The sequence below is a fragment of the Myotis davidii genome, unplaced genomic scaffold, assembly GCF_000327345.1.
Source record: "Myotis davidii unplaced genomic scaffold, ASM32734v1 scaffold330, whole genome shotgun sequence".
NCBI lineage: Eukaryota > Metazoa > Chordata > Mammalia > Chiroptera > Vespertilionidae > Myotis > Myotis davidii.
In genome coordinates this window covers 594,115-608,092 of record NW_006283770.1, presented here as the reverse complement: position 1 = coordinate 608,092, position 13,978 = coordinate 594,115, and the positions used below count along the sequence as shown (strand labels likewise).

The window sequence follows — 13,978 nt, the reverse complement described above, 5'->3', positions numbered from 1 at the left end:
CCTGCGAGCCGGGAGCATTTGGAGGTGATGGGACCGGGAGCCGCGGCCGCTGCTGCGCCTGGTTCTTCTGTGAGCTCCGCCCGCGCTGGTGCTGGCGCTGGCGCTGGGGGTGAGTCGGCCGCCGGCCCGGAGCCCAGCGCCGCTCCCGCTCGCCGGCCGTCGCCCTCCGACGCGGGCTTTTGCTGGAAGTACAAAGTTTGGGCTCCAGCGTGGAAACTTCTCCGACCCAACTCTCCGGGCGTAGCAATGGGGGAGGGGACCGGCGAGACCGGAGGAAGGAACGGGGGGGGAGGAAGGGGGAGACCTGCCTGAATATTGCAATAAAAATGAATCGAGAAGAAAGAAGCGGACTCACCTTTATGAGGCATCCTCTCCCGTCAAAGCTCCTGTCAAGAGTTTTGTTTGCTTGGGTTTGGTTTTTTTTTGTGTGGCTGTTATTGCTGCTTAAAGACCACAACGGTTGGAAATGACGGTGTTTTAAAGGAGTTGCTGGCGAGAGTTTTCTCCACGGAGGCTGCTGGTTTGGTGTGTAAGAGCAATTCTCAGATCCCTGGGAAGAAGACAGAGATTGACAATAAAATGGGCTGTCAGCGGCTGGAGAGTGAGAGATAAAGAGTGTGGGTGAGGGAAGTGGCTGCAGCCAGCACACCTATGCTGATTGGTGATGGCTCAAGTGTGTTAATGTGTGTGTGCCGGCGCCCGGCCTCGCCTCCACCGCTCCTCACTGGCCCATTAGCGAAGCCTGACCTCTGTCATCATCCTCCAGCAAAACACTTCCTCCTGCGCCTGAACCAGAGCGGGAAATGAGGCCGAGCCACGGTTCGCTTTTCAAACCCACTAATCACTCCGCAACATGCAAATGCACCGCTCGCTCCCACACAAAATATTGCTTTATGCAAAGCAGCGCCGGGGCCTCGCGCCAGCCGATTGGATGCTCCCTCTCCCCGCCTGGTGCAATTGGTCCGTTTGTTTGAATATGAATACACTTGTTTTCGGCTCCGCCGGTGGGTCGCGGCTCCTCTCCCCGGCGCTGGGCCCCCCGCGTCCGGGCTCGGGAGCTGGTGCTGGCCGACATCGCAGGGCTCCGAGCGGCCTGGGAGCTAGCGCGGCCCGCCCTGCGGCTGCTAACTTGAGGGGTCGAGTGCAGGCCGCTGGGACGGGGGGTCGCGCCCCCGACCTCCCTAAACTGGGCTCGGAACTCCCAACTCGTGGGGAGCAAGTTCCCGCAGCTCCACGCAGCCCTTTCTGGCCATCTTCAGCGCAGCTTGGCCGGCCGCCCCGCCCCCGCTCCCGCCCTACCCGGTCCTCGCCTGGGCACTGTGACACCGAGCACCGCCGCGGCCGCACCCCAGCCCACCTGGCCGCTGGGAAGAAGAGGAAGAGGGTGTGAGCAGCACTGGGTTTCGGCAGCAACCCTCCAGGGATGGCCGAGGCGAAACCTCGGCGGAGAGGAGGCCGCCAGGCTGGCAACTCGGCGAGGTCGGGCCGCCTTCCCAGTCCAGGCCTCCCGAGCCTGCCCATCACCCCACCCTCGCTCCCCAGGCCCTTTCTTCTGTTCTTTCTCCTTTCGGAAGCCGCCGAGCGCAGCGGAGCGGAGTCACAGCCGGGCTGGAGAGGCCCGAGCAAACACGCCACTTACTTTGTGTACAGAGGCTTCTTGTGAAAAGCCCTGAAGAGTCCTCACCAAACACTCACCAACTTCTCCCACGTGCCATTTGTTGACTAAGTGCGGTTGCTTTTCCGGGCGCCCGAGAGGAGGGGATCCCAGGGGGGGGGGGATAGGAGGGGAGGAGGATGTTTGGGGTCTGAGGTGGAGGGAGATGACCAATGCTGGGAGAGACTGCGTGTGCGTGTGTGTGTCCTCGCCAGCGATGTCGGCGTGTCGGTGTGCGTTATCTGAGTGTGGTGCAGGTGTGTCGGCACCACGGTTCCTTCTCTTGGGTCTGCTTAGCCCACGGAGGCGGCTCCCCTTCAACTGTTGCCAGAAAACCCGGGGAGGACAGTAAGTCAATGGCTTTTCTCTTCTGACCACACACCAGAAGTCCATTTGTTGAATGCTGGACCATTAGGACACACCTCAGTGCACTCCAAAGGCACCCCTTGGCGCCGCAGTTAAGGTGACAGGGGAGAGAGCGGCTGCCCAGTCTTGCGAAGTCTGGAGCTCTCTTGGAGCTTGCAGGCCCTAGCACAGGGAACCGGCCGTTTAGGGGTGGGGAGCACACCCCAGGACCCGGCACAGACCGGCGTTGGAAGAGCAGAGGCAGGGAGGCCAAAACGAAGCCACCACCGGGGACACTTGACTCCTCTTGACTTATGAAAAGTGTTGAAAGTCAGAGCTCATTCATGCAATCTGTACACTCGGAACTCGCTGATGGTATGGTAGCCGCCCCTGGGAGCTGGGGCGTGAGGACGCTGCAGGCCGCCTTGGCTTAGTGTGGGCCTCCCATTCTCGTACCCAGCCCGAACCCAGTAACCCCGCTACTGAGGAGCTTGGGCAGAGCTCGGGGAGAGCGGAGGCCTCCTCAGCTGCAGCCAGGGTTGGGGCATCACAACCCATCCACTTCCCCGGCCTGGGAACTGTTCTTCCCGTGGCCCAGGTGCACTCAGCGCCAGGACAAACCCCAGGCCAGAAGCAGGTGGCACGGGCGCTCGGGTCTGCGGTCTCCTGAGCGAGGTTTCGTAGGACCCAGACTTCTCCTGATCCCGGGATCCCGGGACAGCGGGCCCAGGTCTCAGACCAACCAGAGTCGGCGTTATTTTTCTCCCCCTTTTTACTTCTCAAACAAGCATTAAAGAAACTTGAATTCAAGTCCACTGGGCATAAGCAAGCGGGGAGGAGGAGTCCCAGAGGCTGTCGAACTGGAGGCGAATATCATTTTTACAACCTCTCAATTAGGGACCGAGTGGATTAGCACCTTCTTAAGCTTTGCCTCGGAAAGAAGGGCCCATAATCTTGTTGCTATTTCCCCCCTGGGCACTGTCTCTTTGAATCGCTCCTACTCCCACCCTTCAACCCCCACCTCACCTCCGAGAAAAGTTTTAACAACAACAACAAAAATGATAAGAGGCTAGGAGCGGGGCGTGAATGCCACTGACGTCATTGGGTGGGGGTGGGGGCCAGGGGGAGGACTCTCGGAAACCCCTCTGCACAAGCAAGAAACAAAAAGGGACTTAGCTGCTTCCAGTGTGTCAATATTTGGGGGCAGCGAGGGGAGGGAGAGTCGGACCCAAGGGAGACAGAGTTTTCAAAGTTTGAGGGGTGGAGAGCGAGATTTCATGTTCTCCCTGGGCTAGTTTCAAAGGGGGTGGGGGTGCTGTTCTGCCTCGTGGGGCACCTCTCGCTCTCCGCCAAGTGCACGTTCTGCGGGCGACGCGGCTGGTTGGGGGGCTGGGCGGAGAAGCAGCCCTCCAGGGGCAGAGGTGAGAGCAAAACTGAGACAGCTCGCATGTCGCCATTTTAATTGCGGCTTCCTAGGCCCCCTTGCTGCGACAGCTCCCCGGCCGGTTCCCGCAGGGGCCGCCGGGGTCATCCCACCCGGTAGGGGAGGGCTGTTTGTGCCGAACGCGCCGCTCACCGGGGAGTGCCCGGAGCCTCTGGCATGTATCCGTTCGTCAATGTGAGATCCGCGGCAACTCACCCCCCAGCGCTCCCAGGCATTCACGGCTGCCCACTCCCCGGGTTTCCGGTCCGGAGGAGGCCTCTGGCTAAGCAAAGACGCGTCCAGATCCTGGGAGATGTGCTTTGGGCGCTGGGCTGGGGAGCCAGGAGTCTCCCACCCGGCGTGGGTGTTGCAGCACCTCTGAACTGCCGCTTTCCACCCCCTAGCAGAGGCGCGGTGCTGGCGCGCTGGGAAGGGCGAAGACGAGCTTTTCTTTGAAGGAGGGAAGTCTCCGTAAACACCTGCACCACTTTGCAGAGACTCCAAAGGCCCTCTCTTTGCTGGCAAAACGGGTCAAATGAGCACAAAAGGCAAAGGCCGACCAGTTCCAGGTGCCTCCTTCACTCCAGGCCTTTCTCCCTCTCTTTTTTTCCACCAATATGTGGGTTTCCAGTTCACCCCTCAGCCTCCAGAGCCCAGAGTGCGGGAGGCAGAGAAGAGCCTGAAGCTGGCAGTGCCTCCGGCCTGTGGCCAGGCTTGGCTGGGGAAAGCCTGGGTGCCTTGGCCTGCCCTCGCCTCTGACCCAATGGCAAGTGGGTTCGGTCCTCTTCCATTCACATTAGGCGGAAAACAGAAAGCGTCTCTCTTTCTCTACATTTCCACCAAATGCTTTAAACACACACACGCACACACACGCTCGCACTGGCCAACTGGGTTTCCCAGCAGACACCCAAGCCTTGGCTTCCCGGATCCTGCACGCCGCTGTCCAGATGGGGCCCACTTTAAAACTCCAGATCTCCAATGTGTAGGACATCTGCAAATAGGGTTCTCAGGAAAGTTAGCTTTCCATTTGGTCACCCAGGAAGGTTCCCCATCTCTCCTTTCCCTGTAACTCCCGCCCTCAAGAGGCAAGAGTTCAGCTTTAAAAGAAAAGCAAGCTAAAGCCTCCTCGGCCCCTTCTCCCTAGAGATCCCATCTCCAAACAGAGTCCGAAGTTTTTCCTGGAGAGGCGCAAAGAACACGCGAGCTGGGAACTGGAGAATTTGCTGGGGGATCTGAAGCTGGGGAAGAGGGAGGGAGGAAATGTCAGGGCTGGTTCGCTGGAGCAGCCCGGAACAGAGCGAAGCGCATCCTGGCAGCTCTTAAAGTGACATTGATTGGGACAAGCTGTTCCCCACCCCCCGGAAGAGTTAATATGTTTGTTAATCAAGACACCAAGGGCCCAAGTTTTATTAGCGAGTGGAGGACATTGGCGGCAGTGAGGATCAAAAGCTGGGATCCCGGATATTTGTCAGCACGGTCACACACACACGTATTTTCAATTAGAAAACAATTGGGCCATCACTTCCTAACCAGTCTCACAGGTGGTGACTTACAAACCTGGCTAGCAGGGAAAACCGATGGGGAGGATGGGGGGTGGGGGCGCAGCCAGGAGAGAGATTCCGGTGAGGAGCTGCAGACCGGTTCGCTCAGCTCGACCTGAGTTTAAGAATCAGCAGCCTGGGGCTCTGAAGCCTCAGATTCCCACCCCCCTGCCCCCAGGAGAGAGAATTAAAAAAACAACAAATAATACAGAGAGTATCGGCATCCATCCCTCCCGGCCAGCTCCCCACTGCTCTGGCCCGGCTCTGGCGCCCGGTGGAGTGGAGTCCCCTGCGCGCAGCAGCCAGAAGGGCCGGAAAGTTTGTGCGGCCAGAGGGACTCTCTTTCCGCTGCGCCCGCGCTGCCCCCTTCCGCCCGGGAGGGGCGTTCGGTTCCCTTCGGTTTTCCTTTCAAATTCTAAAATAAATAAATACACGCCATGCCCTGGAGAATTCTGAACAGTAGCTCTTTCAATAATCCAAATTATAGGAAGAGGGTACATCTGCCCTCCGATCCAGAAGGCGCTGGAGTGAGAAGGCGACCCAGGAGGTCCCGGCTTGCCTGGGCGCTGGGGGAGGACTCTGGTCGGAGGTAATTATGTCACTGCGCTTTCTCGCCGTGACAGCCGAATAAACACAATCTCCAATAAACATCTCTAATGAGGGAGGAGGCCCGAGGATGGCTGGCTTTGATTTATGGCTAGAGGAGAAGGTCCACTTCCCACAGCGAAGTGGGCAACCTGCTCGCTCCTCAGTCCAGAGAAAGCAACTCGAGGAGGAGAGGACCCGGATTCAGGTAAGGTGCTCGGCCCAGTGACCACTGCTCCTGGGCGAGGTGGGCAGGGGACGGCCACTGCTCCCAAGCACCTGTCGCAGGTGCCTGAGATACAAACGTCCTGCAAAGATGACCCCCCCACCCCCCAGGTCTAGAGAGGGGCCGCCAGAAGCAACAGTGGGAGTGCGGGGCGAGCCTGGGCCTGACCGGGACGCCTATCCCACCTCCTGGCGGGTGCCCTGTGCCCTGCCTAAGCCTGCCCTGGCGTCTCCGGACGCCTACGGCTGGCCTCCCGGAACTTTCGCCCCGGGGAACCATGGGTTAGTATAGGTTTGGGGGTCTTTCCTTCCTTGACCCACTTTGGAGAAACTTCTGGCACCCGCATAGGCCGTCCGCGGACGGGAGAGTCCGGGCGCTGCTCTTCCCGGCACTGAGCGCCTGGGCTCCCCGCCGAGGCCGCGCAGCCCGCGGTAACCCGAGCCCGCGTTCTCGCTCAGTGCGAATCGCTAATTATTAGGTCTCCGAAGTGAAGCTCAAATCACGCCGGGGGCCTTGCGCGCTGCCCCGCTCTGCCGGCAGCATTCTTTAGTCCTCATCTCCTTCCTGAGGAACGAACTCCCATCGCTAGGACTTTGTTTCGGTCCGACCATCTACACTTTGCAGCCGCGGGGAAACTTGTGCGGCACGCGCTTCGGGAGCGGGCGGGGACTGCTCCACGAGTGAATGGGGGTGAACTGCGATTGGGGGGGGGGGGTTGTGAGTGCAAACTGCGTCTCCCCTCCTGCATTTCGCACGGTGGCCAGCGGCTTCTGCGGACAGCAGCAGCAGATCCCCGCTCCCCTCCCCGCCCCTCACCCCCGCTCAGCACCCCGCTGGAAGTCCACTCTGGGGACTGGAACATTTTGCTACTTTTGCAGAAAAAGGCGCTCGGCGAAGACAAGGCACCCCCCGCCTCCCCTATCCGATTCCGCCCTCTGGAACTCCCCTCCATCTTTGTCTTCCTCCTTTTAAAGGCAAAAGTCAAGCCCCCGGCCTGTTCCCACACTTCTCACCGCCGCTCGGCAGGGGAAGTGGCAGATCTGACAGCCGCGATCTACGCGAGGACCTGCCCCAGAGTTTAAATGTCAAATATAAGAAAAGAGGGTGCTCTGGCAGGCGCTAACTTTCCTTAATATCCTTGCCAGCGCGGTCCTCATTGGCTGGCAGGCCCGCGTGACGTCATGGCGGCCAGAGTTGGGCTCAGCTCCGCGCCCACCGGCGCTCTGGCTGGGCGGGAGCCTCCTGCTCTCTACGCCCAGTCCGGCTGCGTCCGAGCCCCGCCGTGGCCTTCCTGGGCCGGCCCGCGGCTGCCCAGGCCCAACCCGGCCCCCGACTAGCCCTCCCTTAGGGCGTGGAGTCAACCCCAAAGAAACTAGTTCTCTTGAATGAGCTCCGCCTCCCCTCCTGCAAGGAGAGTCGTCCCCCCCGCACCCCCCTCCAGGCTGGCCAGCTACCTTTCCGGGTGACCACCAGGTCCCCTCCTCCGATCCCCGAGGGAGTCACTTCATCAGAGGGACCTGAGGTAGCACGGGGTTGAGAAGGTCCTCTGGCAGGAATCGTTTTTCAGGAGGAGCTGAAGGAGCAGTGGCTACCTAACCACGCCCTGGGGCCTACAAGTCACCAGCTGGGCACAGACGGTCTCCGGGAGAGGATGAGCGAGCCCTTCACCCGGGCAAGGCCAGAGTCCTCGCCAGGCCGCTGGGTTCTCCTATGGAGAACCACCAAAGGTACCTGTTCGGGCTTCCCTGGCCTGCTTGAGCTGAAAGGCTCCAGTCATGTAGAAAATGTCGTGATTTTATTAATCTTTGACTTTGGGGTTGACTGTTGACTTTGTGGCCTAGAGGAGGAAAATAGGAAAGCCCCAGATTCTGAAGTCAGGATTCCCCTCCTGGGAGCTGAGGTAACCACAGAAACTGGGGTGGGGGTGGTGGGATAATGACCTGGTGGTGTGTACTTGCTTTGCTGTCACAACCAGTGTGGACTGGGAGATGGCTTAGTTGAGCTGGGACTGGCTAACTTGGGATGGGGGCTTAAACCCAGGTTGTCATTCCTGGTCTCACTCCCCAACCCCCAACAGAGGAGGGGGTTTCTCAATGTCCAATCCCTTCATTCTCTGCCTCCAACCGGGTCTCGAATATGGAAGTGAGAGAGATCGGGCTGGGATGGGTAGTGGACACTTGACGAGGGGTTGGAATGGGAAGTGGGAGTAGGGAGCATGGACTTGTCTTAGGCAGCTCGTGGGAGGCCTAGACCTGCGGCACCATGTGTGAAGGCTAGGAGAGGAACGCCCAGGCGGGAGGAGGGCCCCAGGGCCAGTACCTGCTCACCTGGCTTGAATGGGGTGGCAGAGCGAGACCAAATCCAAGGAGAAATCCATCGGTTCCAGCTCCCGCCCCTGGCACACTTGGACAGTTGTGGGGTTTCCAAACCCTCCAGGAGAGGGCTCCTCTCCTTGTTTTCTTTCCTCCACCCTTCTCGGGCTTGAGGGCAGGGTAGAGGTGGGAAGGAGAATGGGAGCCCCTTGGTGGTCTCAGCGTGATGTTCTTACTTATTAACAGCTGATACCTGCAACTCTCCCCACCCAATCCCCTGGTCTTCCAGTGTCAGGGGCAAGGAGCATCCATCCCTACACACACACACACACACACACACACACACACACACACACAGGCCACTCTCATCTAAGTCAGAACATTGCTGTGATCCTGGCTCCCCACGTGGGCTCCACTGGGGAGTGACGCTCAGAGAGGCGCTTGCTCGCTTTCTCCACCCTCACCGACCTCCTTCCCTGACCTAGTTTCTTGGCAAGTGTCCTAGCTGCCCTCCAGGACCTGGTCCAGCTCTGAGCTCCAGATGTCCTGAGGTCTCCCCGGCTCCGCGGTCTGCCTTGGAGATCGGGCTGCGTGTAGGCCCCAGGCCTGACCAGCCTCCCTTGCTCCCTAGTCTGTGTCCACGCCTGGCCCCCCACCCGCCCCCTCTGTCCGGAAGGGAGGCCGCCAGGAAGGCTGCTCCGGGCTTGTTTGGAGTCCAGGCCGTTAAGCGTGCGCGGATCCCTGCAACCTCGCAGGGTGCTCGAGAGGGACGCTGGAAACGCCACGGCCCCGGTCTTCTTATCTGCCTGTCAATAAAGGACGCGCTGGAGCCGCGCTGGAGCGCCGGGCGGTGGAGGCGAGGCAGGGCTAGGCCCTTCCGCGCTCCGGGCCAACGCTCGAGCCGCTCTCCATTCGTCCTGGGCACAGAAGGCTGGGCGGGAGGAGGCTTGCGCCAGGGTCGCCACCGGGGAGGATGCAAGTCTCACCGCAGCAGAAGCTCTTGACCCCCGGGTGGCCCTTGACCCGGGAGCCGGCCCAGCCCCTCGTAGTGCCCAGCCTACAAGGCCCGGCCTGGGCACAGGCAGACTGTCTAGGGGCCGCACTGCCCAGCAACGTGGGAGGGCAACGAGGGTGGCTCAAGGGCGTCATCGAGGACTTATAACTCGGGATGCGAGTGCAACCTGTAGGTGGGGGGCAAAAGGCCAGAAACAGAAATTCTCTGGCACCCAGGGCAGGTCGAAGCTCTGAGACTTCAAAGCAGCAGTGAGTGAGCTCCGCAGCCACCGGGGCCTCCCGGGTCAACCCGGGCCTAGAACTGCCAGGAAGCCCAGAGTTTACCCCCTAACATGCCAGGGAGAGGAGGGGAGTGGGAAAGGGGGTGAGGGGCCAGAGATAGGTGGTAGAGGTGGAGGAAGGAATGGAGAGTGGTTGCCAGGAGAGAGGGGCAGGGGAAGATAGATTCATCTTTGACTTGAACTGTAACTAAGATCTGTTGTTCTTGTTCAACATATTCTCTCTCTCCCCCACCATCACTACTTTATGCAAATAAAGCTGCTTCCAGAATCAAAGCCCCTCCTGCAGGATCTGTGATTTAGGTGGGTGGGAATTGATTTAATATTTGCCTTTTCACTGACAATGCCCATTGCCAAGTGAAAAGTAAAAATCGAAAAGTAAAAAAAAAAAAAGTTTTTTGGCACTTCAGTATTTTAATTTCATTTTACTAAATCTGGATGATAACGCATCCTGTTAACTTCTATATTTAAAATTATTGTTCCTGGAGGGGTGCTAATTTATAAAGGGATTTAAAATAACTTTTTCATATAAAAACTAATAAGAGAGTGAAAACTCCCTGACTATTTGAGAAAAAAAATACTGTGCATATTGTGTGTCATTTCAAATGGAGGAATGTTTTGTGAATCCAAGCACCAAAAATGGAAAATATTTCAGGAAGGAAATATTTGCCTTCTCTTTACCGAGGTCTAAAAGATTGCAGAATGGCATGATGATATGCAATGCTGTGGTTTCTCTGCTATTCGATTATTTTCCTACTCATTCAAAGAAATAACTTAGGTTTTTCTCTCTTCTGTCCATTCTACCCCACTATAAAGTTTTCTGGGACAGTTTGCTTTCCCACTAAGAAAATCTGAATTACAATCAATCTGAGAAAACTGCCTTTCCTTCTAAACATTTTCACATTAAGTCACTTCGTCTGTGGCACCATGTTTGATTTCTTTCTCTCCCATGTTTGGGTAGAGGCTGAGACATTAGCTGAATTCCCTGGGGGTGATTGGATGCAGTTCGCTGAAAGTAGACAGGCACGTCCTGGATGTTAGAAATTCACTTTTTCTCAACGTGACAAGGCTGCCTTCGATCTACAATTGTATTTGAATGGGCAATGAGCGGAAAGATCTCTCATCATTAAGCCCGCTTCCACTTTAGCAAAATAACGAGAGCCTCATTTGCACACAAATGCACATAAAACTGGGATTCCCTGCAACTCTTTAATAAAAAGGGATGGCTGCCTAATTTCAACGGGAGGTGAGAAGGCAGGGGGAGATAGGGATAGAGACGTGAGGTTTCAAAGGCATCTTCTCCCTTCCCCCAAAAGGTCCATGTGATCGAGTTGACTTTTTTTTTTTACTTTAAATCTTAAATAAGATGTGAGTTGTAACAACAGGATTGGCATTTACTCTGTGACCCTTATAATTGGATTAAATATAGACTGAGACGTACAAAAACACACCAAGATTGACACCTGCCAACTGGACTTCCTTATGATTGATTGTGATGCTTCGTGCTGGCAACAATAATGAAATAAATTGTACGGATAAAACAGCACATTTGTCATTTCCGTGCCATGAGTGAGGAAGTCAACGAGTTAGGCAAGCTGTTAGCTGACAGGCTTGAGGGGGAGGCAAGCTAAAGAGATAAATAAGGATTCCAGGCATTGACAGGACAAATTATAACTTGTCACAACCTTTTTAAATTCAGAAGTTTTCAATTAACATATATATATTGCTGTTGCATATAAGCTAAGGGGGGGCTACGTAAACACCCCGGATGTGCAGGGACACTCCCACCCCCAGTGACAAGGGCTTGGGCTTCCAGGCCTCTGCCAGCTGCATTGGCGGGTAAGCCCTGAGGGCACCCACCACCCACGTGTACACAGCCACGGGGCTCCGTGAGGTGGGTGAGGGTGTATTAAGCTAAGGGGTGGCTCCTTTTGATAGCACTAACAGGTCACGGCTCCAGTACCCTTTCTTCACAGAAACGGGGCTCCCAGCCCGAGGGAGAGCCGGAGGAAGGCCTGCGCCCAGGCCTGTGCCGCTCTTTCTGCCTTCCCATGTCACGGTGTAGAGCGTAAGAGCTGGAAGGGCTCAGGCACCTCCCTTTCAGGCTCCAAAATCTCACCCTCAGGAGGGAATCTGAGCTTCTGGATTTGGGGTATCAGCAATGGCCACATCCTGGGTCTAGGCCTAGGCCGCTGAACCCTGGCGTGGCCTGAGGACGGTCCCAGGCTAAGGCCTCTTCCTCTTATTGCCCAGCCCACTGATGTCCCAGAGGAGGCCCCCAAACCAGCTCTTTCTGTCTCACCCAGGAAAGGGGCTGCTTTTCACTCTTCATCCCTTGACTTTTGCACACAGTTTCAGGGGCTCTTCGTTGGGGACAAGCCCACTGGCGGGTCCCTGAGTGTCTTCAGGCCACTGACGTAGGCTTAGGGAAGCTTTAGGAGGAGCAAAGCTCTGGAATTGTTGGGCTCAGGGGCTGCCATGGGATTTCGGATGGAGTCTAAGGTCTGTGGCCAGAGACTAACTGGGAAAGTCTGAGTAAGTTTGACAAGTGTGCAGGGGAGTGTAAACTCCTTAACCATCTCCACCCCAAAGGAGGCTGACGTCTTAGTTTTAAAGATCATCCCCACAACAAGCTAGAATCTGGACTTTGCAGCGCCTCCGGTATTCCCAGTCTCTTTCTGCAGGGAAGTCCTGACCTCTCACCAAACAAGTGGAACTTCAGAAAATTAGAGCCTGGGAGTGAGCGTCCATAGGGCTGCGGCTGCTGGGACGGAAGCGCGGTCTGGGCGGGAGAGTGGGGTACAGAACAGGGCCTCTCTGGACCGGGGAGCTGGAGACGGCTGGAAGCCGGGCGGGTCCGGATCCAGGCGGGCCGAGGAGAGCTGGGCCTGGGAGGGCGCTCGCTTCTTCCCCAGGTCACGGTCTGCCTCTGTTGCCTGCGCCGCGCTCCAGTCCGAGCCCGCGCCTTTGCGGCGTTGTGGCCTTGCTGTCGAGGCCACCACCGGTCACCACCAACACTCGCAGAAAAGGCATGTCAACCCCAAGCTCTAGCGTCCAAACCTCCCGGCGCCTGCCTGCCTGCCTGCCACCAAATTAAACACCGCGAAGCTCTGAAGCTGTCCAAAGACAGAGAGCGAGAAGAAATGGAGGTATAAAAAACAAGTTACAGGGAATTAGCTGGAAGCAGCCGCATTCCCCAGCGACGGCAGCCATTAACATTATAATCTCAAACGCCATTTTTTATGTAACACTATTGTTAGTAAATCAACTCCTCGGGTCCTCTGAGACGCTGACCCCTGGCAATTCAGCGAAAGTGTAATTATCTCCCCGAATCTTGGACAGATTTAAGAGATTACATTTCAACTAAATCTATATCAATGCTAATTCCCTCTCTCCCCCCACCAGCCTGCAGGTGCTGGGCACCGAAACGTCAGACCCCAGCACAACGTTTCACAAAGGGCGAGGGCTTGCTGCGAACAGGGCCAGAAGAAATGAAGCCCCACATAAAATTACACCTTTTTTTTTTTGCTACAAAACCTGGTTCTTATATAGCAAAGTTAAACAAAGCAGCTATGCTAAATTAGCGTTACATAAAGGCGAGTTTAATGCTCGGTTACAGTCAACTGATGTATCTCTGATGGCTAATTGTCTATCAAAATTAAAGAGAAAAGAACAAATGATTCGTTATAAGAAGGTGTTAAAAGCTTCAACAAAAGGACATTTCACAAATATAATATCCGCAGCTCTAGGCTTGCCCGCGGGGTTGTTCAGGCCCGGCCCTGCGCAGCTATGAAAAGTGGGGTGCGGGTTGCTATTTTCCTGGCAAGAGCTCATTTCCTCCCAAATGAGTATAATAAAAACCCGAGAGGCGATATTAGTGTGAAGATCGGGATTAGTCCTAATGGGAGCGATGGACGTGGGCTTCAAAGGCGACCCCTACTTTCTCCGCTCTGGCTGGGGGCGAAGGGCGCTTTGCCATCCCCAGAGGACACCAAATCCAACTGGCCACTGCCTCCGGTTCAGGGGCAAGAGGGAGCGCGCAGGGCTGGGGGTAGTTTCAACAAAGGAGAGCAGGCTCCGCCGGCCCCCCGCGCTTCCCTGAGTCCTCCCGGCTTGAAGAAGACGGTCCTGGGCTCGCAGGGAGCTTGGCGGCGCGGGCACCGTCCAGCACGTGCCTTCCGGGGGCGCAGGCTGCTGCCCCAGCCCACTCTCCGAGGCTGGAGAGGACGCCCGATATAAGACGACGGCCCCCTTCCCCACGGCGACACCAGAGCTAGAGCTCCAGGCCTATTTGTTGTTCAAAGTTAATTGCTGCTGAAAGGGGGTGGGTGGAGAATGGGTTTGTCCCCTCCTCCCCCCGAAACTTGTTCTGCAAATCCCAGGGACCGGTGGACACGGAGGAGCCAACAGCCGAGAGACAATCGTCGTCAAGGGGCCACTTTGCCCGACGGGGCTGCGGGCGACGGCGCTGCTGCCTTGTATGGTACTCAGGGGCTCTCGGACCTGCACGGGACAGGCCCCCCAGCTCCTACCCTGGCCCCATCCGGTCTAGGGGGAACCTAGGCTGGGGCCGGGTCTCCAGGCTGCCCTTTAGGTGACA

At 57.0% G+C, this 13,978-nt stretch overlaps 1 protein-coding gene and 1 long non-coding RNA gene across 12 annotated transcripts in view; one reads left to right on the top strand and one right to left on the bottom strand.

Annotated features, from left to right (window-relative positions):
• The window catches only part of PAX6 (paired box 6), a 41,170-nt gene extending 39,456 nt beyond the window's left edge, over nucleotides 1–1,714 (bottom strand). For 2 of the 11 annotated variants that reach the window (XM_015566431.1, XM_015566435.1), the window contains exons 1-2: nucleotides 650–860; nucleotides 356–550 (exon numbers count right to left, since the gene is read on the bottom strand). The gene's annotated coding sequence lies outside the window, so the exon portion shown is untranslated. The other 9 variants (XM_006753924.2, XM_006753927.2, XM_015566438.1 and 6 more) reach the window with 6 other exon arrangements.
• Nucleotides 1,715–5,536: 3,822 nt separating this feature from the next.
• LOC107183704 overlaps nucleotides 5,537–13,978 on the top strand; it is a 22,023-nt gene continuing 13,581 nt past the window's right edge. Inside the window, exon 1 of the long non-coding RNA XR_001514506.1 lies at nucleotides 5,537–5,756. This is a non-coding gene — a long non-coding RNA (uncharacterized LOC107183704). The remainder of the gene's footprint in view (nucleotides 5,757–13,978) is intronic.